We start from the raw sequence: 26,427 nt of genomic DNA, 5'->3' as shown, positions 1-26,427 counted from the left end.
AGAAGTGTGTTAATGTTCTAAACAAGCTGCGAGTGTCAGTGGTGCTGTTGATCTTGTTTTGGTAATAGGAGGTTTTTGCAGATTTAACGTTATCTGAAAAAGTTGCATGCAGAGACTGATATTTACCGATGTTCACGCATCAGACAGCCAGGGGCTGGGTGGTGTAGTATGTGCTGGCCTAGAGGAGATAGGACAGATGTTGTCTAGACAGGTTGTTAAAGTAGAACTTAGTGTGTCTGTGGCAGTGTTTACATCAAGCATGGAAAATACATTTAGTGTGGGAAGAGAGGTAGAGACAGCAGTGGAAAGGCGTGAGGGTAAAAGAGAATGGAGGTTACGGCGAAAGGAAACCAAAGGTGGAGTCTGTTTTAATGTAGATGGGAGAGTCATGTTGAATTGAACAAAGTAGTGATCAGAGACATGTAGAGGAGTAACAAGAATATTTGAGTTGGTACAGTTACTTGTAAAAATGAGGTCCAGCTGGTTGCCTGATCTGTGAGTTTCTGTGGTGTGTAGTCTTTCCAAGTCAAATGAGGCCAGAAGAGCATTCAGTTCTGTGGCCTGGGGCTTGTTTTGGTGTATGTTGAAATCACCAAGAACAACAAGTGGCCTACCATCCTCCGGCAAGGAGGACAGCAGGACATCCAACTCCTCAAGAAAGTTTGTCAGCTGACCTGGAAGGCGATAGATGACAACAACATGTATTTTTGTGGGTTGCATTGTAGTAATAGCATGGAATTCTAAACTAGTATTGTTACATAGTGAAGAGTGTGGTGAAAAAGTCCAATTGTTATGAATGAGCAAATCTGTTCCCCCACCCCTACCGGTGTGTCGAGGGGTGTGAGAGAAGGAAAAGTTGTTGGAGAGAGCAGCAGGTGTTGCTGTATCCTCTGGACGTATCCATGTTTCTGTCAGCGCCAGGATGCTGAGGGTGGACTGTATGGCAAAGGCTGGAATGAAGTCAGCTTTGTTCACAGCTGACTGGCAGTTCCAGAGTCCCACTGAGAAAGAGAACGAAGCAGGTACTGAAGTGCAAAGTGGCCGTAGGTTGTGTGGGTTGCGTTTGGTCTTGCATCGATATCATGTAAACGGTCTGTAACAGATAAAAGGGATGTGCTTCAAGGCATGTGTTATTCGTGAAGTAGACATGTTAGTATATAGAAGGAAAATAAGACAAGAGATAAAATTAAAAGATACTTAAGTGCTATGGTGAGTGGTGCCTTGTCGGTGTCCTTGCTCGGTAGACTCGCACAGGTAGACTCGCTGGTCTTTACACAAGTAGGTCTTCAGACGAGGACTCGCACAGGTAGACTCGCTGGTCTTTACACAAGTAGGTCTTCACACGAGGACTCGCACAGGTAGACTCGCTGGTCTTTACACAAGTAGGTCTTCACACGAGGAGGGCTTCACACGAGGGCTACCACTTCCGCTGCCACTTCCGCATCAGCATTCAAGTAAAATATATACATGATGTTAACAAGCCCATCAGTGAAAAAAGCAGGACACACCTTAATGCTACCTAGCACAACAAAGCTAGTCACGTAGTCAACTGAAACTAAGGGTCACGCGAGGTGACAAGCGTGTGTACAAACGCGACTTCCGTACACCGCAAATAAATAAATTATGCTGCACTTTAGCAATAAATAATACTCTAAAACAAGTGAAGGAAAGTTTATAGACACTAAAAACAACGATAGGTTTACACACACTGGACAACCAACTCTAAATCTAGCAGTGAATACCCTGGGACAAGTCAAAGCAATATAGCACACACCGACACACCTTTAAGCGACGCAAGTTCAAGACAGTAAACAAACAGCACAAGTCTAGCAATGAATACCACTCTTCAACAAAGTAAAACAATAAAATAAACACACTTACACGCAACTGCAGACTCCTGTAGATAGATCGCTTCTCTATCTATTACATAAATATTCCATCTCTTTATATGTACACTGGCTGTTTTCCAATCTTGCGTGTTCAGTGTCTATCCTGGCAGAAAATGAGGAGATTAAATAGCTCCTGCAGGGAAATGGCATTGACTCAGAAATCCTGGAGAACATTCACCCAGTCAGAGTCCAGCCCTCCAGAGTCCTCAATCACATCTATGTCAGACTAGGTCAGCTCAGAATTTAAAGTACAGTTCACCCAAAAATAAAAATCCTGTAATTATTTAATAATGACAGAATTTAAATTTTATGAGTAAAATATTCCTTTAAAGGGGTCATGTCATTAGGAATACAATTTTCCTTGATATTTTGACATAAGAGGTCATTCTACTATAAAAACATACTGTAAATTTCAGAATTCAAAACTTAATCCTCAATGCAATAAAAGCATTTAAACTAAGCTGCAAAAACGCCTCATTCTCTACTTCCGTGACTTCCCATGTCACTAGGGGCCCAACTATTTCATGATTGCCTCTACAGCAGCAACATCAATGCCTACTTAACATCATCGCACCCTTGGCCCCAACCACTCTCCGTTCATACTCGGAGAAAGAGAGCAGGACAAACATGCCTAGTGTGGCCTACTATCTATTCCTGAACACCAAAGGGGACCCATCTGGGCTATTTTGAGTTATTTTTGTATATTAACATGCACTAGACAGATGTCTTTAACCATTGTCAAGTATCTCGCACCACTTTTAAAAGACGCTGAGTCAAGTTACAACTCTGAAAAGGAGACCCCATTCTGTCTTGCTGTTTTGAGCACAAATGCGTCCTGGACATGTTCTTGTGCCCATCTGCACTATTTTTAATTGTTGGTGTATGTAAACATGCAGTAGATGGACGTCTTTGACCGTTTTGGCATCCGGCAATGTGCACCTCAGTGCAGGATGATACTGGATGTGTGTGTGTCTTCTTTCCTCATGTTTTGGACTATGTATGTGCGTTTCTTTCCTGGCTCAAATCAGCATGGATTACTTGTGAACCAGTCATACGAATTAAGCTTTGCAAAGGAACTGCTATTGAAGTTAAAAACACTATTGGACCCGATCTCAAAACCGTAAGTAAACAGTTTAATTCATGAATGTTTCATATTTGATAGTGTTTGATAGTTTTTGGTGCTGAGTGTTAACAGTTATGCTTGAGTGAACAGTTTAATATATTCCAATGAAATGTGTTGGACACGTTGGACGTCTGTGTAAATCCTGAAATTTTGTTTTATAATGTTGTGGAGCTTGTTAATTTTCTTCCGATTGACTTTCAAATATATATGACAGTGTATTTGAGGGACTGCTCGATGTTAGCCAGTCATAACAGTGGGCATTTACGTTTAAGTTTAAAGGAGGCGCTGAGACCAAAATGAAATGTTTCAGACAGAGGGCCAGAGACAGGGTGGAAAATGAACATATACTACTTAATTATGCAAAACAACAAAACAACTTTAATAACATTATCAGTGGACCCCAGGGAAGATGATAAAATTATAAAAAAAAAGAGTGTGTCATGACCACTTTATAAGTGAAACATAAAAAGTGGTACTGAAGAATGTGTGCCAGACATAGTCTGATTCGCAACACCATCTTCACCTTTACACCTCAAGTATGTCAGTTAAAAACATATTAACTTGCCGTTCGTACCTATTTGCTTCCATATTTGCATGTTGACTATGCTGGTTTTGGTTGAATGTCCAGTTTGTAGACCATCATGAGTTCTATCTGGCCCTGGACAATCACATGATTGTGAAGATGATATGTATCGACCTCTTCTACCTCTGCTGTCGCTGGAGGATGACCAGCCGACCTACAGTGACCTTCCCTGTTTCACACAGCATGCTCAGTGAGTGACCTCAACATAAATATTCAGACGCCATAAATATGCAGAAAGCAGAAGTTCTCCTAATTGGAGAGAGTCTCATTTGATTTTTGTTGTTTTGCAGCTGTTGGTCACAAAGATATTAATTCTGCTTTTTTAACCACCTTGAAAAAACTAAAGGATGGTTACTTTGGAGGAGCATGGTAAAATGTTGTGCCTGCTGATCTGACTGATCTCACTAAAAATCATAACAAATTTTCGGCATTCCGACTTTCTGAACTCCCCCAGTGACCGAAGTTGGACTACAGTTGAACACATGGGCTTGACCAAATTCGGCACATTGGGTCCAGATTTTGGTGAATAATTTTTGGAAATAAAACAGTGATTTCCGAGAGATCATGTTGTGCTGATAACGTTGTTTATTGGCACACGCTGTTTGCTTTGTTTTAGCACCTTTCCTTTCACTAAAACAATTATGTAAATCAGGTTACGGTGCAAACATGCCCAAAAAACTGTGCTGAAAGCAATTTGGACAGTGCCATTCCTGATCTTGCAAGTTGGTTTCGAGTGTTATGTTGTGGTGAATGCTGCAGACCATGATCTCGCTAACTTTACTGGAACAGTACAGAATTGCTCCACAATTGTTGAGTGAATTCGTCCCTCATTATGCAGTATATTTTTTAATGTACGTTAAGCATTATATAAACAAATAAACTTTACATTTCAAGGGTTAAGTCTTTTCTTGACACTTCCTGCTGTGACCATCTTATGTTTATGGACTGTGGTGAGTGAAATATGTCACAGGTAGCCATCAACTTTTCTGCTAAAGAGACTAAAACCATGAGGAATCCTGAGTGGTATTCATCTGGATCTAACTGTATGTTGTTGCCTCGTTTGGAAGCTATTTTACCTTGCATGTACCTTGCTGTGCAAATGGTATCACTTCCCTTTGGAATGGTTAACCCAAAAATAAAAATTTAAAAAGAAACCTAGTGCTCCTGAATGCACAACGGTTTTCACAAAGATTTTCACTGGAAAATAACTTCGGTTTTGGGTTGTTTCTAACCAAAATTGTATCGTGTGCCTTCAGAAGACTTGTAATATTATGCATGAGTCACAGAGACTACTCCTTTTTTAAGCCTATACAGGTTTCGAACAACATGAGGGTGAGTAAATTATGACAGATTTTAAATTTTTGCTTGAACTATCCCTTTAAGCGACTGAAAAATGCTTCCACAGCACTGGTAAAGACAGATAAAGATTTAAACAGTTGCCTTATACTGGAATTTTCAAAAAGTGTGGCATGTGCTTGGCAGTGACTCTGTCAGACAGTATGCTTACCTGCATGGGCAGATTGAGGCTTACCGAGAGGCAGTTTGTGACAGAGCAATGGCAGCTGTAATGCTTATATTTATTGACACATGTCAGTGGTGAAATACTCAATTACTTCTCAAGAGTGACAGGATACTCAACCTTTGTGGCATTTATTTAATTGTGTGTGTGTGTGTGTGTGTGTGTGTGTGTGTGTGTGTGTGTGTGTGTAGAAGTGGATGACCTGGCTGTGTATCTGGACCAGTTACTGACAGTTCCTCAGCAGAGTACCATTAGTGCCACTAAAGAAGGCCTGAACTGCTTCAGGGCTGCTGCCCAAAAGACCCGAGAGATGGTGTCTCTAGTGCATAAAGCCAGAGAACTCAATATACTCCCAGTGAGTTCAGAATAGCGTTATTATGTCTCTATTCAGAGCCTTGTTTGTCATTGCAAATGCTCAGAATGCATCTTTTTGTTTTGACCTCTTCACAGATATGCACATGTACCTTCCTACTAAACTGTTCTGTTCTCCATAGCCAAACCTTAATTTGCAGGATAACAAAGGCAAGGTAGAGAACACAAACTCTGTCAAATTACTGGCTTTCTCTGTGAATGTTTAAGCATTAAATAGAATAATGATGCCATTGTCTCTGCTCCCCACAAAAACATGCATGATTTCCTTTAAATTTTTCCATTTTAAGTGGATAGCCCAATTGCAGGCATCTACATCTCACAATGAGCTGTTATGCTTTATCACTTATATGGTGCCTGAAACACAAGTCACTCAAACAATGAACCTGACCAGAGACATCAATGGTGGGACTAACTAGCCCTAATGCAGATGCTAAAACAAAGTCAGAACTTGCAGGATCAGACTGACATTCTCTACATAATGTTCAAAGACAAGTCAGTACAACTGATAGTATAAACAACTGTACATTCAATAGGCTATATAACAGGCAACTATATAGGTGTTGAATGCTCGATAATCAAAACAAGTCTTTGAGAAAAATTGTGTTGCTAGATCTAATGCCTAAGATAGAGCTGTACATGATGTGTGGATATTGAGAAGTATCTCTAAATTAATTGGTAACACTTCACAATAAGGTTCCATTCGTTAACATTAGTTAAAGGAATAGTTCACCCAAAAATGAAAATTTGCTGATAATTTACTCACCCTCAGGCCATCCAAGATGTATCTGAGTTTCTTTCTTCATCAAAACAGAATTTAAGACTTTTAGGATTTCATTTCAGGCCTCCTCCTCTAAACAATGCAAGTGAATGTACTCCATTTTTTGACAGTCAAAAATGCATATTTAGGGTGGATCAAAATAATCCACACGACTCATTCATTTTTGGGTGAACTATTCCTTTAATGCATTTGATATCATGAACTAACAATGAACAATACATATTTTTTTACTGCATTTATTAATAAAAAAAATCAATTGTTCATTAAAAATGTATTACTATATGTTAAAATTAACATTAACCAAGATTAATAAATGCTATACAAATATTTTTCATTGTTAGTAAATGTTAACTAATGTTGTTAACTAATGTTAACAAATGAAACCTTATTCTAAAGTGTTGCCAAATGACTAGGACACCAGGCTACATGGGAAAAGGTGGACAGTGCGACAGCTCCTGAGTGACTTGTATGAAATGACAGGAAACCTGAAACACTGGGCCCTCATCCGGATGATGTGTGGAATGCTACACAAAAAAGTCAAGGAGCTGGATGCAGTGAGTTCTAGTACTGCCACTCTTCTGATTTTAGTGCTTTACTCCAATTACACCCCATCTAGGGTTAAGGGCACAATATTAGGTTTTTGGTGGATTCCCGCCCCAGCCACCAGACCAAAGAGTGATAACACAGAGTTATAGAGAAATTTTGAATTTATTTTACTAGAAAAAGACTAGAAAAAATTGAGCAGTGGCTTCAGGGTGGCCAAAGGCCAAAACAATAATAATAATAAAAAATATATATATACATATATTTGCAGTCCCCACTGCAACCGCCTCCAAAGTCCTTGACCTTAAATTCAACTCCATGCAGCCATCTTTTGCACCTGGGACATTAACCTAACTCTTAAAGCCATTTTCTCTCTCTGACATCCCAACATGTTCAGACATGTTCACTCTGGTCTTAACTGTATATAATAAATTATGATTAACTTTTTAATACATGCAACACTAATGGGTAACAAATGTGTATTCTTTGCATAACATAGGGTGACCAGACGGTCTCTTTTTCCCGGATATGTCCTCTTTTTTGGACCTGAAATAAGTGTCCGGCCGGGATTTCAAAATTGGCTATAAATGTCCGGGATTTGGCTTTCTTCATGTTGACGTGCAGTTAGGACTCTCATACATTCTGTGTATTTGATACTCTGCACCAGTTTTCATGTTCACGTGTCCCAACGTGATTATTCGATCAGAGAGCAGCAGACTAAGGGTGCTTCTCAATCGGAAGGTTGTAGCCTCGTTAGGCTGGATATCTCAGCTGCCACATCATCAAGCACCGTCAAAGGCCGTCTCAATTGTGAGGACACTTGGAAGGCAGCCTCGTTTCGCAGCCTTCTTTGCCATATTTTGGAGGATGCATCAGGTGTCTCCTTTGTGGCCTTCAATCACCCACAATCCTTTGCACATGTCCCAAATTATTTTAAAAAAGCGTGGAAAACGAGTTGCGAAACCTTCATGACTCTGCTTACTTTTTTCTTTCTCTCTTCAAGTTTTTATTCACATTTGCACTATGTAGAAAAGACAATATGTAGAAAAATAAAAAATGCAAGTAGTTTAGACAATACAACAAATTAGAAGATACAAAGCACATAAATAAATAAATAAATAAAATTAATAAAAGGACAATTACATGAATTTGAAAAGCTTTAAAAGTTCTATAGTTTTTAGTAAGTCTAGGGTTCTGTTTTTTCATATCTGAACGGGTTTAAAGGCCTTCCGTTTGAGAAGCACCCTAATTGTTCAGTCTTTTAAAAAAAAAAAAACTCTCTCTTTCTCTTGCCCACCCGATTGCTTTCTGCGAGCACAGCTGAGCACTGTATGTGTGTAGGCAAAATGTCACCAGACGTGCTCTGCTCTCAACCAGAATCATAAATAACGTAAATAAATTGCGAAAAAAATGTTGACTTTGAAATATACTACTTATTAGGGAAAGGTAAATTAATAGGATGGATAAAACAAACCATGATTTTACAACCCCTTAATCTGATATTTGTAGTGCAACCTCTGTACTTGACCTGTAAAGCTGGTACTTCAATGCAAAAAAAAATCATAAAATACAAAAACAAAACACAGATCAGGCCATGTGAGGGGTGAAAAAAGCATCTACATTCATTTTTTTATTATTATAATATTTTTAAGATTTACACATTTCAGATGTATACAAATATTATACATTTTTAAATATATACATGTTACAATTAATGCAATTTGTTAAATATATTAAATACAATGCAGTAAATACACCCATGTTTAGTGTAAAGCATCTAAAGAATCTACGCCCCTGATTACACAACACCAAACTTCAAATATTTAAAACTAGTTTAAACTTTCAGACAGGCTTTGTCAAGCCAACATCACATTTTCTCATCACAAACTTTACCTGTCTAGTTACATATATTATAAGATTGTCTACTATGTAATAGGAATTTAATCAATATACATTATACTTTTATGCAACTATAAATAATGCACACTGGGATTGATTTACGGGGTTGTGTTGTTGATTATATTAAACAGGCTTGCTCTGATTTTCTATGTCATCAGAAACATCTAACTAGTTGGCCTTCCTCCCAGTGGTGTAGTAGTGACTGATGAGGTGGGCATACTGTGAATTTATCGAAATGTCTATCTTGCCCATGCCTTCAGATGTGGTCCCGCCTCCCACTGCTCCGTGCGGGTTTAGAGAGAATCTCTGAACACTTATTAAAAAAAATAATAATCACAATTAACTCAACGGTGCTGTGGCGTCACCTCAGTATAATTAAAAGTTATGGGTCAAAAGCCTCCTTGCTGTTCTGTCGGCCATACGTATCATAACTAATTTTAGGTAGGCATACACAAAATCCTTTGAAAGATAGGTGAGAATACAGTGTATGCCTGCGTTTGCCCTAGACTAAATACTGGTTCCTCCTGAACCACGAGAGAAAACTATTCCAAGCACCTGAACACACACACTGCATGCACTAATATTCACACATTACATACTTCAGTATTTGTCTCCTTATAGCCCTGTGCCCCCAGATAAACCGGCAAGGCTCATTGATGAAGCTAGTGAAAACAACCTCACCATCGCTATTCTCACTGAGGTTGCATTCATACTGTCTGCTTTTTTTTTTTCAATTACATTTTTAAAACACAACATATATACATTGAATCAACATTTAACCCCCACTATTACCCCTCCCCAATCACCAACCCCAGCCGACCCCCAATGAATACCCCTGTGGTCACATATAAGAATACACACACACACACACACACACAAAAGAAAATATAATGATCATACATAATTAAAACTATACATCTCTCTCCACAGCCCCACCCTGAGAGTCCCCCAAAAACGCTAAATTACTGCCCCATTTCCTATCAAACAAATCCCAAAACCCCAGCATTCTACATGACTCCTCCTTGAAAGCTAAAGCAATAATGACTCTTCCTAATTTATCTTTAATCTGTTTAAGACATTTGAATTGTAGATGCTTACTTATCAGTGTAATGACTCCCCTGCTCTTACTTGAGCCAGCACTAAAGAAAACATGTCCACCCCATATCTTCCCAAATGTATCAGCTTCCTGCGGGGAAGGATGCGTTTCTTGAAGAAACACTATATCATATTTCTTACGTTTAAGAAGAGAAATAACTTTCCTTCTTTTTATGGGGTGCTCCAACTCATTCACATTCCATGTGGAGAGAGACAATCCACTCATATTAACATTTTGATATATTAGAAAAAAATAGATTGTGTGTCAAAAATAAAATTATAAAGACTACATTATTGCAACAATCAAACCCCAAACCAAACAAACAGAAAAAATAAAAACATGTGCATTCACCCCACACACACGACACCGCAAACCGACGTCCATCCCTCTAAACTCGCCTACGAGAGCCCGAGTGACAAATTTACCATCGAATTGCTCAAGTCCGGTGTTTCTTTAAAAATGTTGTAAAACAGAATTACATAACAGAAGATAATCTCTAAAACAAACTCCAGCCAATAGGTGGAATAAACACAAAGAACGTGTAGATTCATCCACATAACTTTCCCGAAGGTGTGTTCTTCCACAAAACAAACTCCAGCCTCTAGCGGAACCAGCACACAAAAAAAAAATAAACAAAAAAAGAAAATAAATTAAAAAAAAATTAAAAAGAGGCGCTCAGCTTCCTCAGACGATCAAGTGGATGTTCAGTGGAGTTGGTTCATTGGCTGCAGCATGAGAACCACAAAATAACTTAGTCCATTGACTTTGTGAAGGGCATTGCTTGCTGGGGACATGTAAATACTTTACGGCCATTCTTAGTATCTATTCTCGATTTGGTCGGGAACATCAGTGCAAAAGCGACCTTCCGTTGATATAAGAGTTTCTTGCATTCCTTGAATCTATCACGAATTCGCAAAGTCTGGGAACAAGAAAATTCTGTGGTTCTTCCAGGAAAGACTTCCTTTACTCCTCGTCTCGTGTAACATGAGATCTTTATTGGATGATCACAGAAATTTGGCCAGAATTGATCGGGGCCTGTCTCCCTCAGCGGATCTACGAGCTTGGACCCTGAGTTTGCTTGATTTCCAGCTTATGGCCTGTTATGTCAAGCAGATTTGGAAAGAGCCCGTCCAGGAATTTCACCATATTCTGACACTCTGCTCCCTCAGGAATACCAACAATTCAGACGTTATTCCGCCGGTTACGATTCTCCATATCCTCTAGCTTCTCCCAGACGCGCTCCAAATCCACCTTGGTCGCTAGCGGATAAGCAGCTAATTCCCTCTCAGATGATTCCAGATAATCGATCTGTTTCTCCCATACTGTCTGCTTTTTATTATTTTGTCTACATTTAAATCTTCTTCAGTTTTATTCACTGATTTCCACTAATACTCATATGCATTTGGCAGGAGATAATGGTGTTCCTGAGCATGAGCATTCGTACCCAGACAAAACTATTCTGTGAAATGTTTCGCCTCCGTATTGGCCTCATTCTTCAGGTCATGGTCACCTTAAATAAAATTTAAACTTATTTATTTACCATGCAGTAAATATTTTTCATAAGCTATCACAAATGTAAAGGTAGAGCATGTATATTGTTGCATTAGTTTGATATTATATAGTACTCTGATTGGGAGCAAGAGGATGAAGTCAGTTATATTTGGTCGTAGGTGAGCAGGCTACAGAGATTTTGATGAACATAAGCCCATCTCAGCTTAAAAATCTGCTGCTTCATATTCTCAGTGGCAAAGAGTTTGGAGTTAAAAAAAGTGGTAAGTATTCATTCTTAACAGGATAATTCACCTAAAATGTTGTAATTATTTACTCATCCTTATGTTGTTCTAAACTCTTATGGCTCATGTTCTTCCATGGAACACAAAAGGAGTATTCTTTTGTGATCCACGGAAGAAAGAAGGAAAGGGTTTTGGATCAAGAGGAGGGTGAGAAAATAATTATAGAATTTTCATTTTTGGGTTAACTACCCCTTTAACCCTCATGCACTGTTCGGTCATTTTTGACTGAAATCAAATTTGTTTCTTCAATAAAACTGGCTTCCTTTATCTGACAGGTACAAGGCTTGGTGACTTTTTGTCCATTTGATATCTGAACATACACAAATAAAGTGGTAGAAAAAAAAAGTTACAGTTGTACTGTTCCTGGTCAAAAGTGACAGCCATAGGAAATAAATGTGACACATTAAAAATCACAGATTTCTTTTCATTATTTATTATATATATATAAAACAGCCACAATGCAGACAAAACACACAGACATGAAGGGGTGAGACAACCAAACATCAAGAGAGCAAAAGCACACACACACACACACACACACACACACAAAACTGAACTGGTCAGACTATAAAACAGAAAACAAATTGTTAAAAAAATAAATAATAATAAATCAGCCACAATGCAGAGCACACACATCAAAATTAATTGGTGAGACCATTACACATCTACAATGCTGAACAAACACACACACACACACACACACATATGTTGGTGTGGCTATCGTTGTGAAGACTCTCCACAGACTGATTTTTATACTGTACGAACTATAGATTCTATCCCCTGACCCTAACCCTAAACCTAACCCTCACAAAAAACTTTCTGCATTTTTACATTTTCAAAAAAATATTGTTTAGAATGTTTAAGCGATTTGAATTATGGGGACACTAGAAATGTCCTCATAAACCACATTTATAGCATAATACCCTTGTAATTACCAGTTTGTAACCTAAAAAATGTCCCCATAAACCACACAAACCCGCCCACACACACACTCATCTTGTTACAACCTAGTCATTTCAGGAATGCAAAAACCAACAAAAATAACCTCAAACAAAATCTAGAAATGAATTCATCTTCAACCAGGGATGAATAAGTAGCTCTCTGCAGCCATCTAGTGTTTATACTTGGAATTTCATCTGGTTTTAATTTTTTTTTTTTAAACGGACAGCTCGGTTTGATTCTTAAGACTTAACCATTTTTTTGAATTACTTATTAACAACAATTACACACAAACTCATCACCTCGTCACCTTTAGATATGTTGTTATTTTAGTGTGAATTTACTCCAGAAGCTGTTTCTCTGATTCCCTTATGACTCAGTACACTTGACATTGCGTAGTAATGCATATGGGGAGTGCCTTCATCCACAACCTAGTTGAAACCTCTCTACAATAACGGCAATATTCTAATATTGGCTATTGTGTTTGAGCCCCACCTGTTTTACCGCGAAACTGTCCGCTATAAAAACAGGTGCACAAACACCATTTCCTCAGTATTTCTTCAAGACAGCGATCATCTCTTGTCTAGAAGCCCTCTACCTTCGCCGTCAATATACACGAGTCAGCGGGCGGAATCTTCGCAGGAAAACTTTCCGCTCCCCTGCAGTGTTCCGGTGAACAACAAATCAAATCAAATTACTTTTATTGTCACACAACCATATACACAAGTGCAATAGTGTGTGAAATTCTTGGGTGCAGTTCCGAGCAACATAGCAGTCGAGACATATACCAATTTACAATAAACATCAAATTTACACAACACAATTTAAAATCTAATATACACATAATTACACACAACACAATATACAAATAATAACATACAATGTACATTATACAATACACACAAAATAGAATACACATTATACAATAAAAAAAAAGTATATATAGTATATATAAAATGTAAAGTAGGTTGAATTGTACTGTATTGATATTCAGGCTGTCGGCTGATAGTCAGTTGACAGTGTGTTGTTAAGAGAATATAATTTATGACAGTCCAGTGTGAGATAATAAGATTAATAAAGTGCAGTGCTGATGTATATTGATCGTGAGAGATCAAGAGTTCAAAAGTCTGATTGCTTGGGGGAAGAAGTTGTCATGAAGTCGGCTGGTGTGGGTCCTGATGCTGCGATACTGCCTGCCTGATGGTAGCAGTGAGAGCAGCCCATGGCTCGGGTAGCTGGAGTCTCTGATGATCCTCCGAGCTTTTTTCACACACCGCCTGGTGTATATGTCCTGGAGAGAGGGAAGCTCACCTCCGATGATGTGTCTGGCAGTTCGCACCACCCTTTGCAGGGCTTTGCGGTTGTGGGCGGTGCTATTGCCGTACTAGGCAGAGATGCAGCCAGTCAGGATGCTCTCTACAGTGCTGGTGTAGAACTGTGTGAGGATGTGGCAGTTCATTCCAAACTTCCTCAGCCGTCTCAGGAAGAAGAGGCGCTGATGAGCCTTCTTCACAACGGCCTCAGTGTGGACGGACCATATGAGTTCCTCAGTGATGTGGACACCCAGGAACTTGAAGCTGCTGACTCTCTCCACTGGTGCTGTATTGATGGTGATGGTGCTGTGTTCTCTTTCTCTTCTCCTGAAGTCCACCACAAGCTCCTTTATCTTACTGACGTTGAGGGAGAGGTTGTGCTCCTGACACCAGCGTGTCAGAGTGTGCACCTCCTCTCTGTAGGCTGTTTCATCATTGTCAGTGATCAGACCTACCACCATCGTATCATCAGCAAACTTAATGATGGCATTGGAGCTGCCAAACAGTCATGTGTGTACAGTGGGCTGAGAACACAGCCCTGCGGGGCTCCAGTGTTGAGGGTCAGTGATGAGGAGATGTTGCTGCCCATTCTAAACACCTGGCGTCTGCTTGACAGGAAGTCCAGGATCCAGCTGCACAGCGAGCTGTTTAAGCCCAGAGCCTGGAGTTTCTCATCAAGCTTGGAGGGCACTATGGTGTTGAATGCTGAGCTGTAGTCTACAAAGAGCATTCTCACATAAGTGTTCCTTTTTTTCAGGTGGGAGAGAGCAGTGTGTATTGTAGATGCAATGGCATCATCAGTGGAGCGGTTGTTGCGGTAAGAAAACTGCAATGGGTCCAGTGATGGAGGCAGCACAGAGCAGATGTAATCTCTGATTAGTCTCTCAAAGCTTTTGCTGATGATGGGGGTCATAGCAACAGGACGCCAGTCATTTAAGCAAGTGATTTTGGATTGCTTTGGTACAGGCACAATGGTGGACATTTTAAAGCATGTGGGGACTACAGACAAAGAGAGGGAAAGGTTGAAAATGTCCATAAAAACACCAGCCAGTTGGTTCGCGCACGCTCTGATGACGCGGCCCGGAATGCCGTCTGGACCCGCGGTTTTACGGATATTCACCCGTCGGAAGGATCAGGTTACATCCGCTACAGAGACGGAGAGTGAACTAACCTCTGTAGCTTCGGCCACGAGAGCTCTCTCTGCGAGGGCGGTATTTTCCTCGAATCGAGCATAAAAATTATTTAGCTCATCCGGGAGAGAGGCAGCGGTGTTCACGGCGGAGTTTTTATTCCCTTTAAAGTCTGTGATGATATTAATTCCCTGCCACATGCTTCTAGAGTTGGTGGTGTTAAACTGTCCTTCAATCTTGTTCCTGTACTGCCGTTTTGCTGCTCTGATAGTTTTTCGGAGGGCATAACTGGCTTGTTTATGTTCCTCCGCATTCCCGGAATTAAAAGCGAAGGTCCACGCATTAAGTGCTGTGCGAACATCGCTATTAATCCAAGGTTTCTGGTTCGGATAGATCCGTATTGTTTTGGTCGGAACAACATCCTCTACGCACTTTCTGATGAAACATGTTACGCTATCAGCGTAAACCTCGATGTCGTCATCAGAGGCGGACCAGAACATCTCCCAGTCCACGTGATCAAAACAGTCTTGTAGCATAGAGTCTGATTGGTCCGACCAACACTGGATCATTCTGAGGGTGGGTGCTTCCTGTTTCAGTTTTTGCCTGTAAGTGGGCAGAAGCAGAATGGAAGAGTGGTCTGATTTGCCAAATGGTGGGTGGGGGAGGGATTTGTAGCCATCCCAGAAGGGAGAGTAGCAATGGTCCAAAACCTGGTCCCCTCGTGTGTTAAAACTGATGTGTTGGTGGTATTTTGGTGCAACTGATTTAAAATTGGCTTTGTTAAAGTCCCCGGTCACAATGAATGCAGCCTCAGGGTGCATGGTTTCCTGCTCACTTATAATCCCATACAGTTCCTTGAGTTCCCGGTCTGTGTCGGCTTGTGGGGGGATGTACACAGCTGTGATAATGACTGCTGTGAATTCCCTCGGTAACCAGAATGGTCAACACAGAAGCATGAGAAATTCCAGATCAGGAGAGCAGAAAGACTTGATAGAATGTATATTTTCGCGGCTGGGCAGCCCAGACAAAGGGCTCCACTGGTGTGTTTGTAAACAGCGGGTCGGCATTGAGGAATTTGCAGAACCATTGTCCAAAAGTGTTTGTCTGTCGTAGACAATAAGGCAGACAACATCCAAGACAAAAAACATAAGAACTGTAAACAAAACAAACAAAAAACTACAATGTTGTTTCGGAGCTCACAACACAGCAGCCATACTCGGCGCCATCTTGAGTCCGTTTCACACCACCTCACCAACTGATGCTTCGCTGGTGAATGGGCCTCAGCATCCTGATTCCCCGCAGCACTTCGGCAGTGTTTGTGTATACGTACAAAGCAATTGTACAATGTGTATTGTATACTGTGTAATATAAATATATATTAATTTATATATTTATATACAGTATCTAAAAGAGTCACTTACGTGTTCGCGTCTTTTTAAAGACATTGTTCCATAAGTGTTCCTTGTGCGAGAGGCGCATCCTGCCGAGAGCTGCGTTTGCTGTCTCGCAGAGTCAGCTCTCATGGAGACAGACTGTCCTCAGTGTGAGGGCATGAGTCTCAAGACGTTTCACTCGTGAATCATCCTCGTTCTGAGGGATGATTCAGCCTCACAAGCCCTCCCACCCGCCTCTTCTGTGATACCCGAGGATTCACACGAAGAGGCACGGCAGGGCCACGAGGTCGAGCAGGATGAATTTGAGGTGGTCCTTGTGGCGGCACATGCCCCGCGAACCCCTCAATCTCTCCGAAGCGCATGTTTTCCGATACGCTATGTGAGAGACAAGCTCCGGCTTTCTGAAAGAGCGGGTGGCCTCGTCTCGTGCAGCAATTCTGACGCTGGGGATAATAATGACGATGTCATTATGTCTCTCGCTGCATCAGGCAAATGGTCAGTGGATGAGGCTGCCGCCCCTCCCCCCAGTGAGAGCGAGGAACGTGCACGCGCTACTGACAGGGAGATGCTCCACATCCTTACAAGGGCGGTCGAAGAGCTTCACCTTGAGTGGTCTCCCCCAGAGGAACCTGAACAGTCTCACCTCGATGAATGGTTCCAGCAGTCCGGACGCCGTCAAATGGCAGCATCCCGCAAATCTGCCCCTTTCATCCCCGAAGTTCATAACAAACTATCCAAGTCCTGGCGCGCGACCTTATACGGCGTGCGAGCCATCCTCTTTAATGTGAATCACGGGGAAGAAAACAGTTATTAAAGCGGCACACCTCTGCCCAGCGAGTAACAGGGCATGGAAATCATGCCCCATACATCCTTCCAAACCGTGTCGACAAACGTCCGCACTGGCGGGAAAAGCTTACTCAGCAGCAAAACAAGCTGGATCAGCACTCCACACAATGGCGGTGCGCCAGGAATTTCAAGCCAAGCTCCTCAGGCAAATGGACGAGCACGGCTTCGATCCAAAGACATTCAAAGAGCTCCGCACCACTACAGATTTAGCGCTGCATACCACAAAAGTCACTGCGCAGGCCATCGGCAAGTCCATGGTTAACCTGGCAGTTCTGGATCTACGTATATGGCTGACTCTCACAGAAATGAGTGATAAGGAAAAAGCCACTCTTTTGGATGCTCCAGTGTCTCCAGCCGACCTCTTTGGCAGCTCTGTGAATAAGTTTGCTTAGCGTTACGTCGCGATTCAGCAGCAGTCACAGGCTCTAAGATACTTTATTCCCAAACAGAGTATATCACAGCTGGTTCGCCCTCGCTCTGTTTCGAGCCAGCGCCCGACTAAACGCCCCATACTTGCTGCCTCACCGGCCCCTGCGTATTAGCACGCGCAGCAAAAACACTCCTGAAGGGCACAACCCTTTGAAGTGGAAAGCAGAGCCCGTGGTTCCCTCCGGGTCTGCTCCAAAAAAGGCTCGATTGGAGACACAAAACACTTTTCCCCATCTCCCCACTATTGTTTGTCAGGAAAGGAATATTGTTGTTCACAATATTGTTCAAAATGTTGTCTCTGTGTCTTGCACTCAAATAAATGCAATAAAAAATGCAATAAGTGCAAAAAAGAATACAGCATTCGTTACAAATACATGAAATGCTCACACATTCTCAATAAAGAGCCCGTTTTTCCTCTTTAAAGCACACACATTATGCGCAACCGCTCTCCTATAGTGAGCGTCGCATCATATCATACAGTGAGCAAACCAAATTGCCCTCTGTCCCGTTACGCGGATGCGTGGCGAGCCCTAACGGGTATTTCAGAATGGATGCAAAAACGATCGAACATGGTTATACGATCCAATTTTGCACACCGGCCACCCTGTTTCAATGGCGTTCTGTCTTCCACGGTCTCGTCCGAAGACGCGCCAGTGTTACGAGCCGAAATACACAGTCTCATCGTGAAAAACGCGATAGAGATTGTGCCAAACTGTCAAGCACAAAAAGGGTTTTACAGCTGTTATTTTCTTGTTCCAAAGAAAGACGGCGGGCTTCAGCCAATCCTGGATCTGAGACATTTAAATCACGCACTCATAAAGCGCCCATTCAAAATTATTACTCAGAAACGGATCTTATCGCATGTAAGCCCACACGACTGGTTTGCGTCGATAGATCTGAAGGATGCGTACTTTCATATCAAAATTGTACGACACCACAGGATTTTTTTGAGATTCGCATTCGAGGGAACAGCGTATCAATCCAAAGTCCTGCCCTTCGGACTGTCTCTGGCTCCTCGCACATTCATAAAGCACATTGATGCGGTTCTCGCCCCTCTGAGACTGAGCGGCGTACGCATCTTGAACTACCTTGATGATTGGCTGTTACTGGCGCAATCAGAGGCTTTGTTATGCCAGCACAGATACTTACTGCTTCAGCCATTCTATAGTGTCTCAGTTCAAACTGGGGAGAACACCTCCACTGAAACTGTTTCAGAAAGCATTGGGATTTATGTCGGCGGCATCTACCGTCATTCCATTAGGTCTCTTACACATCAGACCTCTTCAGTGTTGGCTGAAGCGCCATGTGCCACGACGTGCTTGGCGCCAAGGGCGCATGCGCATCACTATATCCCGCCGCTGTATAGCTGCTTTAGCACCACGGACAGCTCCCGCGTTTTACTAGCGAGGTGTCGCGCTGGGGAAGTTGTCACGCAGCGCCTAAAGCAATCGGTTGTATTTCTAGCCTTAAAGGCTTTTCAATCAGAAATATCAAACTGTCATGTCCTGGTTCGCTCAAACAAAATGACAGTTGTGGCATATATAAACCGCCAAGGCGGAATTCAGGAGACTTCACTCTCAAACTTTATTGAGGATTTGGGAAATATATGGCAAAGCATAAATCGATCTATTTGCTTCAGTGGAGAATATCCACTGTCCCCTCTGGTACTCGAAGTCCCATGTTGTCAGGCGGAAAGTGGTGACCATGGATGCTTCCAAGACAGGTTGGGGGGCAGTGTGCGATGGACGCCCGACTTTTGGCACCTGGACAGGTGCGAGGAGGGCGTGGCACATCAACCGCTTAGAGCTATCTGCTGTAATTCTAGACTTAAAGGCTTTCAGTCAGAAATAGCGAGCTGTCATGTCCTGGTTTGCTCAGACAGCATGACAGTTGTGGCATATATAAACAGCCAAGGCGGAATTCATTCACCGCCACTGTTGAGATACCGGGCGAATGGAGACTTCATCCTCAAACTGTGCTGAGGATTTGGGAAATATTCGACAAAGCAGAAATCGATCTATTTGCCTCAGTGGAGAATGCCCACTGTCCCCTCTGTTATTCGAAGTCCCAAGCCCTGAACAGATGCAATGGCACACAAATGGCTGGCAAAATGCAAATATACGTTTCCCCCAGTATGCCTTATTCACTCTGTCATATGCAAAGTCCAAGAGGACAAGGAAACGGTTCAATTAGTTGCGCCGAAATGGCCCAACCAGCCATGGTTTCCGGAAATGATGGAGATGCTGTACAGCTTGCCCACCATGGGAAATACCGCTGAGGAGGGATCTCCCCACAGGTGCCAGGCACAATCTGGCATCCCCAGCCCCAGCTGTGGAACCTGTATGTGTGGCCCCTGAGCGGGGCATACTACACATGCCAGAACTGACGCGTTCAGTCATGAACACCATTTTACAGGCTAGAGCACAGTCCATGAGACGCCTCTATATGCACTAAAATGGAAGTTGTTCACTGATTGGTGTCTCTTACATGGCAAGAACCCAGTAAACTGCCCCATACATGAAATTCTAATATTTCTTCAGGAGCTATTAGACGCAGGACTCACCCTGTTAACGCTCAAAGTGTATGTGGCAACTATATCTGCGTATCATGCACATGAAGCCGACACCTCTATAGGCAAGCATGATTTAATCATAAAGTTCCTTAAAGGAGCAAGATGATTAAACCCACCTCGGCCGGCTACAGTCCCGACTTAGGGCTTAACTTTAGTCCTAAAAACTCTCGCAGGGCCCCCCTTCGAGCCTTTGGACTCTGTAGAACTGCGCATACTCTCCGTTAAGACCGCACTACTGCTGGCTCTGGCCTCAGTAAAACGGGTCTGTGACCTGCATTCACTATCAGTCAACAATTCATGCCTGGAGTTTGGCCCCGGACTTTCAAGAGCCACTGTCAAACCCAGGAATGGCTATGTACCCAAGGTCCTAACCACGCCCATCAAAGCGCAGGTGGTTCACCTTCAGGCCTTCTTCCCTCCGCCATTTAATTTGGATGAGGAACAATCATTGCATTGTTATGCCCTGTATGGGCACTGCATGCATATGTTGAGCATACTTGCCAGTTTAAACTGTCTGATCAGCTCTTTATATGCTATAGAGGATGCACAAAAGAAATGCCCGTCTCCAAGCAAAGGCTCTCTCACTGGATTGTCGATGCCATTACCCTGGCTTATGAGTCGCAGGCTAAGACTTGCCCAATTGGTGTTAAAGCACACTCAACTAGAGGCATGGCCTCCTCATGGGCATGGATGAATGGTGTGTCCTTACAAGACATATGTTTTGCAGCAGGACGGTCCTCTCAAAACACATTCGCAAGGTTTTACAACCTAGACGTAACATCTCTTTTTCACAAGTCCTCTCTGTTTAGAGCACTTGCTATTCATTAGCCAAATATATATATACTTATGCCCTTCCCTTTAAGTACGGGCTCCCCATCATTTGCACAACCGCCTACATCAGGCTGTTATAATTTACCATAAATTTGCAAACACTTTCATTATAAATATACTCCATTCCCGACTGGGTTCATAAGGAGTTATTCATACTATATGACTAGTTCATATATTCGTTATGAGTGCTCACCTCCTGGCCATCAGGAGGATCACTCACTGCGGCATGCTCATGTCAGTCGCCGTCCCACAAGACTGCGCCGCCATGTTTCCTCTCTGGGAAGTTATGTCGTGTAGTGTGGCATGATGGGATTCTGTTCCCCATATGCGTAACTACGCAATGTCAAGTGTACTGAGTCGTAAGGGAACGTCTCCATACGTAACCTCGGTTCCCTGAGATGAAGGGAACGAGACAATGCGAACGCTAGCCACACTACAAGACTCAGAGTTCTTGAGGTACAAGCGATGCGCTCCTTGTTCTCAGTCAGAGATTCTGAGGAAATGGTGTTTGTGCATCTGTTTTTATAGTGGACAGTTTCGCGCCAAAACAGGCGGGGCACAAACACCATAGCCAATATTAGAATATTGGCATTATTGTAGAGAGTTTTCAACTAGGTCTTGTATGATGGCACTCCCCATATGCGTAACTACGTAACTGTCTCGTTCCATTCGTCTCAGGGAACCGAGGTTACGTACGTAACTGAGACGTTTTCTGTCATTACCTCTACAAGGCACTGATCCCTCTTGTTTGAACGAGCCTTGTAGAAATAGTTCCCATCCTGCACAAGTATTTGCTAATATAACCTAATCCTTTTTATTTCACTTTGAAGCTTATGATTATTGTTCATGTTCATGGTAACCAAATAATAATATCCCTAGTTTACCCATTTTTTTTAGAATCGATATTTTTGTATGAGGATCGATATTTTTGATACAACATCAGTATCTGAAGTATCGATACTTTAGGATTGATCTACCCATCCCTAATGGTCAGTTGGTTTCTATCAGAATGTGTGGAAGATTTTGCAGAAGGTGGATGGAACCAAATTATAGTGAATGCAGAGACTAGGCTTGTAAAGGGAATAGTTCACCCAAAAATGAAAATCATCTCATTATTTACTCACCCTAATGTTGTTCCAAAATGTAAGTATCATAAAAGTAGTCCATGCAGCTCATACATCATATTCCACATCTACTGAATCTCTTCATTCTCTCTTCTTCAATTTCTCTTCATTCTACTTTCTGCCAAATTAATGTACTGAAGGCATACGATAGGTTTTGGTGAGAAACAGCACAAAATTTAAAGGGGTCATGACATAAGGAATTAAATCTTCCTTGATCTTTTGACATATACTGTAAGAGGTCATTTTATTATAAAAACATACTATAAGATTCAGAACTCAAAATTTCCTCCTCACTGCAAAAAGAGCATTCCTCCTCATTGTGATGTCACATTGTGGTATACATTTGCATCTGACTGCCTCCACAGCAACACATCAATGCCTACTTTACCTTTAATCACTTCTGTAGCCCTGCCCAGTTGCAGTGAGATGGCAACTAGAGAGAGTAGGTCAGTCAAGAGCATAGAGCCAATCAGAACAGTGACCATTTACTGTCAAGTCTTAAAGGAGAAGCAGCACCAACACTTGCTCTGTGTTAACATCATTAGCCGATGGACTTGCACCTTTGCTATCAGTGGCATCTATAATTACTCTGGCCTGTTTGGTTTCAGACTTTGGGCCCTGTCTAAAATAATCCAGTAAATTAAGATGTAATTAACACACACACACACACACACACACACAAATCCACCAATTACAGAAGAGAAGTTGTTTATTACCATGGAAATAGGAATAGTTATAGCCGTAAAATTGAATCGATCACTTCCAAGACATGGCATGGACTACACACCATCGGTGTCGCCAGGTAATTTTTCTGGGGCTTCAGCCCCGAATGTTTTGACTGTAGCCCCAAATGTAATTTTAAATGTAGGCTACGCAATAATATTGCTACAATATTTATTCAGCCTTCCTCGCAGTCACTCTTCGATCAGGAGATGAATTCACCGGTGGGAAGAAATACATGGACACAGAATGTCACAAGCAGTTCTTTGATTTATTAAAAGCAAGCAAGGGGTTTATATGGTTCTTGTCAAACAAGGCTGGTTACACCCATTACCTCGAACTTATCTCAATCCTCCATATATGTGGTTGTTTCCTCTCGCTTGCAGAAGTACATTCTTGTCAAGTACATTTTGTGCTCAAGACAGTGCCGAAAACATACAAAGCAGATAAGCAAGCATCAGCATTAAAAGGTCACATTGTTCCATCTGGGGCCTATTTCTCACAATAATGTTTTGTTTTCTTTCCTAAAAATGAAATAAATGCATTTTGACAGGAAAAGAAGTATATTTAGAGTAAAATTTCAGCACTTTTAAAATCTGCGATTAATTGCAATTAACTACAAAAAATTATGTGGTTAATCGCGATTAAAACATTTTAATTGACTGACAGCACTAGTAATACCATAAGTCAACCTTAAGGAACATATTAAAGTTATAAAAAAAGGCATGTCATGACCCCTTTATGTTATTTTTAAATGAAAATCTTAGCGCTAAACAATGAAAGTTCTTGGCTGTTCACACGTGCCACTGTAAATGAGCTTCTCTCACAGAGCTCATAAATGTTCAATGGAAATCAATATTTCTCCCTAAAAACCTATTGTATGCCTTCAGAAGACTTTGAATATGATGTAGAAGCTGCATGAACTACTTTTATGATACTTTTAGGTCATTTTTAAGCCTTAAAGGGATAGTTCACTAAAAAAATGTAAATTCTCTAATCATTTACTCACCCACATGCCATCCCAAATGTGCATGACTTTCTTTCTTCAGCAGAACACAAATGAAGATTTTTAGAAATATTTTAATAGAAATATTAGAAAATATAAATTTTTGGGTGAACTATCCCTATAAAGTGGGTCGCTTTCAACTGCCATTGTATTGAAAAGATGGACCATGAGAATCCATTACAACGTCTTCTTTTGTGGTCCGCCTAAAAAAGACAGTCATACAGGTTTTAAAAACAAGAGCGTGAGTAAATTATAACAGAATGATCATTTTTAGTTCATTGACCAACCTGTTCTTGTCCTTCAACAGTGTCACGGGTTGTCTATTGAGGGCTTTGTACTTCTATCCTCAACCACAAGAGAGGTAAACAATTAAAATATTTCTTAGAGTGTTATGTTATTGTCTACATGTGGCCCAAATTTTTGTTAGTTAGTTAGTTATTTAATTAGTTACTTAGTCTTGAATTTACATGATAACAAGCTAATGCCCTTTCCAGATGACTCCAGGTGAAATAAAGTTAGCAGTGCATGTGGAAACAGTGCTGAACTGCGTTCCTCAGCCTGAATACAGGCAGTTGTTGGTGGAAGCCATCCTGGTACTGACCATGCTGGCTGAGGTGGACATCCAGAGTGTGGGTGGTGTCATTCAGATGGAGACGATAGTCCAAATTGCCTACAAAGTTCTACAAAGATCAGGTCAACTACATGCAGGCTCAACTGTCCTTGTTATTTACAGAATTTAACATTCATATGAAGCACAATCTGCTGGCACATGAAGATCTAGGGTAATGACTGGTAAAGGCTGATGTTTCCTCTTTTTCTACTGAAAGAACTGGGAGCTGATGAGGGTCTCCTAGAGAGAGATCTGTAACTGGCATCTACAGGCTTCTCTATGACAGCACCCCTAGTGGTCATTTCAGAAGCATGACCTACCTTTCTAAAGCAGTGGCTACATATGTTGAGGACTTTCTTCCCAGTGGAGCTTGCGCTCTTCAGTGAGGCTCTGCACCTAAGATAATGAGGGGTTACTGATGTTTTGATAACTAACAGACATGAAGGTGCACTCACACAATAAAAGCTCTGTTTTATTTTACATGGAGATAGGTTGCATAACGGGGACTACCATGTTGAGATCACATGACCAGCTGAATACAACTTGCATTATTTTATTTTATTTGCTTATATAGAATTAATTAATTATAGTCTACTGCCAGTAGTGCACTGCTACAATGACATCGGTAACTGAGAACTACTACTATTGAACTAGATGTTACTATAGTTGTTAGTATAATTTCTAGATGACCACGGTATTGCTGCAGGCTGGAGATCTCTAAATGGGGGCAGGATCTCAAAAAGAGGGCGTGGCAACTCCAGGAGGGGCGTGGATACTCCAAAAGTGGTTTGCGGTCACTCCAAAAGGGGGCGTCACTTCCACTTGGTTAAGGGCTCCATATACCTTTGCTGGCAGTTTGGAGCTCCCGCACCTTCTTGGAGCTCTGCCGGCAGCTACATCCTTCTCAAGATGACTGCCGTAAAGGCCAAGTAGGTATAGCTGCAGTCCGGAGATATCCAAATGGGGACGGAATATCCACAAGAGGGCGGGGTTACTCCAAAAGGTGGTTGCCCCAACTCCAAAGGGGGCGTCACATCCACACACAGTTAAGGTTAGGGAAAGGGTTAGGTTAGGAGCTCCCTATATCTTTGCTGGCAGTTTGGAGCTCCCATCCCTTTTTGGAGCTCTGCATGCAGCAGTAAGTAAAAAAATTACTTACTGCCCCTTTAGCAATATACAGTCTCTTTCAACCTCAAGATTGGATAGTTTAATCTTAAATTTACAGTCAAATCTAGGTGCACTCAGTGCTAATCTTTTTGACAAAAATAAATAATGATCATAGAATTGTATTTTTTTAGTAGAATTACTACAAAATACTAGAATTGTCATATCAGTCTTAGAGAAAAAGCTGCTTTATTCTACAAATGGTGCTGGGTGCACAGTCATGACCACCGCCCACGTTGAGATCATATGACCACCCTGATCATATGAATATGGCTCGCCTGTTTTACTTGCGGAATAAATTCATTAGTACTGACTGATTGCGAATAGTGCAATTTTAGAAAGCTTTTTTAAAGGTGCACTCAGTAACTTTTGTCTTTGCATCATCTTGGACTTACACTGACACCTAACGACTTGGATGCAGCATCATTTAAAATCAGTCAGTTTTCAGTTTCAGATGCCATTGTAGAAATTAAGTATTCACAGTCAGCCATGATTACTTTAATCAGTGAATGAAGTTGTCAAATACAGTTACTGAGATTAAGCGAGTAGTATTCGGCTGGTCATGTGATTAATGATGGCAGCCCCCATGTGCGGACCCTCTCCATGTAGAATAAAGCGGCTTTTATAATGTCAGTGTTAGGACTGGAGTCTTCATTTTAATGTGAGTGGTCATGATTTCCTATATATATTGCAAAATTACAATTTATGTCTTTAGGTGTTCAACTTTTTTAATGAGGAAAATGAGTGCACCTTA

At 41.5% G+C, this 26,427-nt stretch overlaps 1 pseudogene; it reads left to right on the top strand.

Moving 5' to 3' along the window:
- LOC127428584 (phosphorylase b kinase regulatory subunit alpha, skeletal muscle isoform-like) overlaps nt 1-26,384 on the top strand; it is a 31,386-nt pseudogene extending 5,002 nt beyond the window's left edge.
- The last annotated feature ends 43 nt before the right edge of the window (nt 26,385-26,427 follow it).

The sequence above is a fragment of the Myxocyprinus asiaticus genome, chromosome 38 (assembly GCF_019703515.2).
Source record: "Myxocyprinus asiaticus isolate MX2 ecotype Aquarium Trade chromosome 38, UBuf_Myxa_2, whole genome shotgun sequence".
NCBI classification, from domain to species: Eukaryota; Metazoa; Chordata; class Actinopteri; order Cypriniformes; family Catostomidae; genus Myxocyprinus; species Myxocyprinus asiaticus.
Note: the sequence above shows the minus strand (reverse complement) of the source record. Positions and strands in the feature narration are given on the sequence as shown.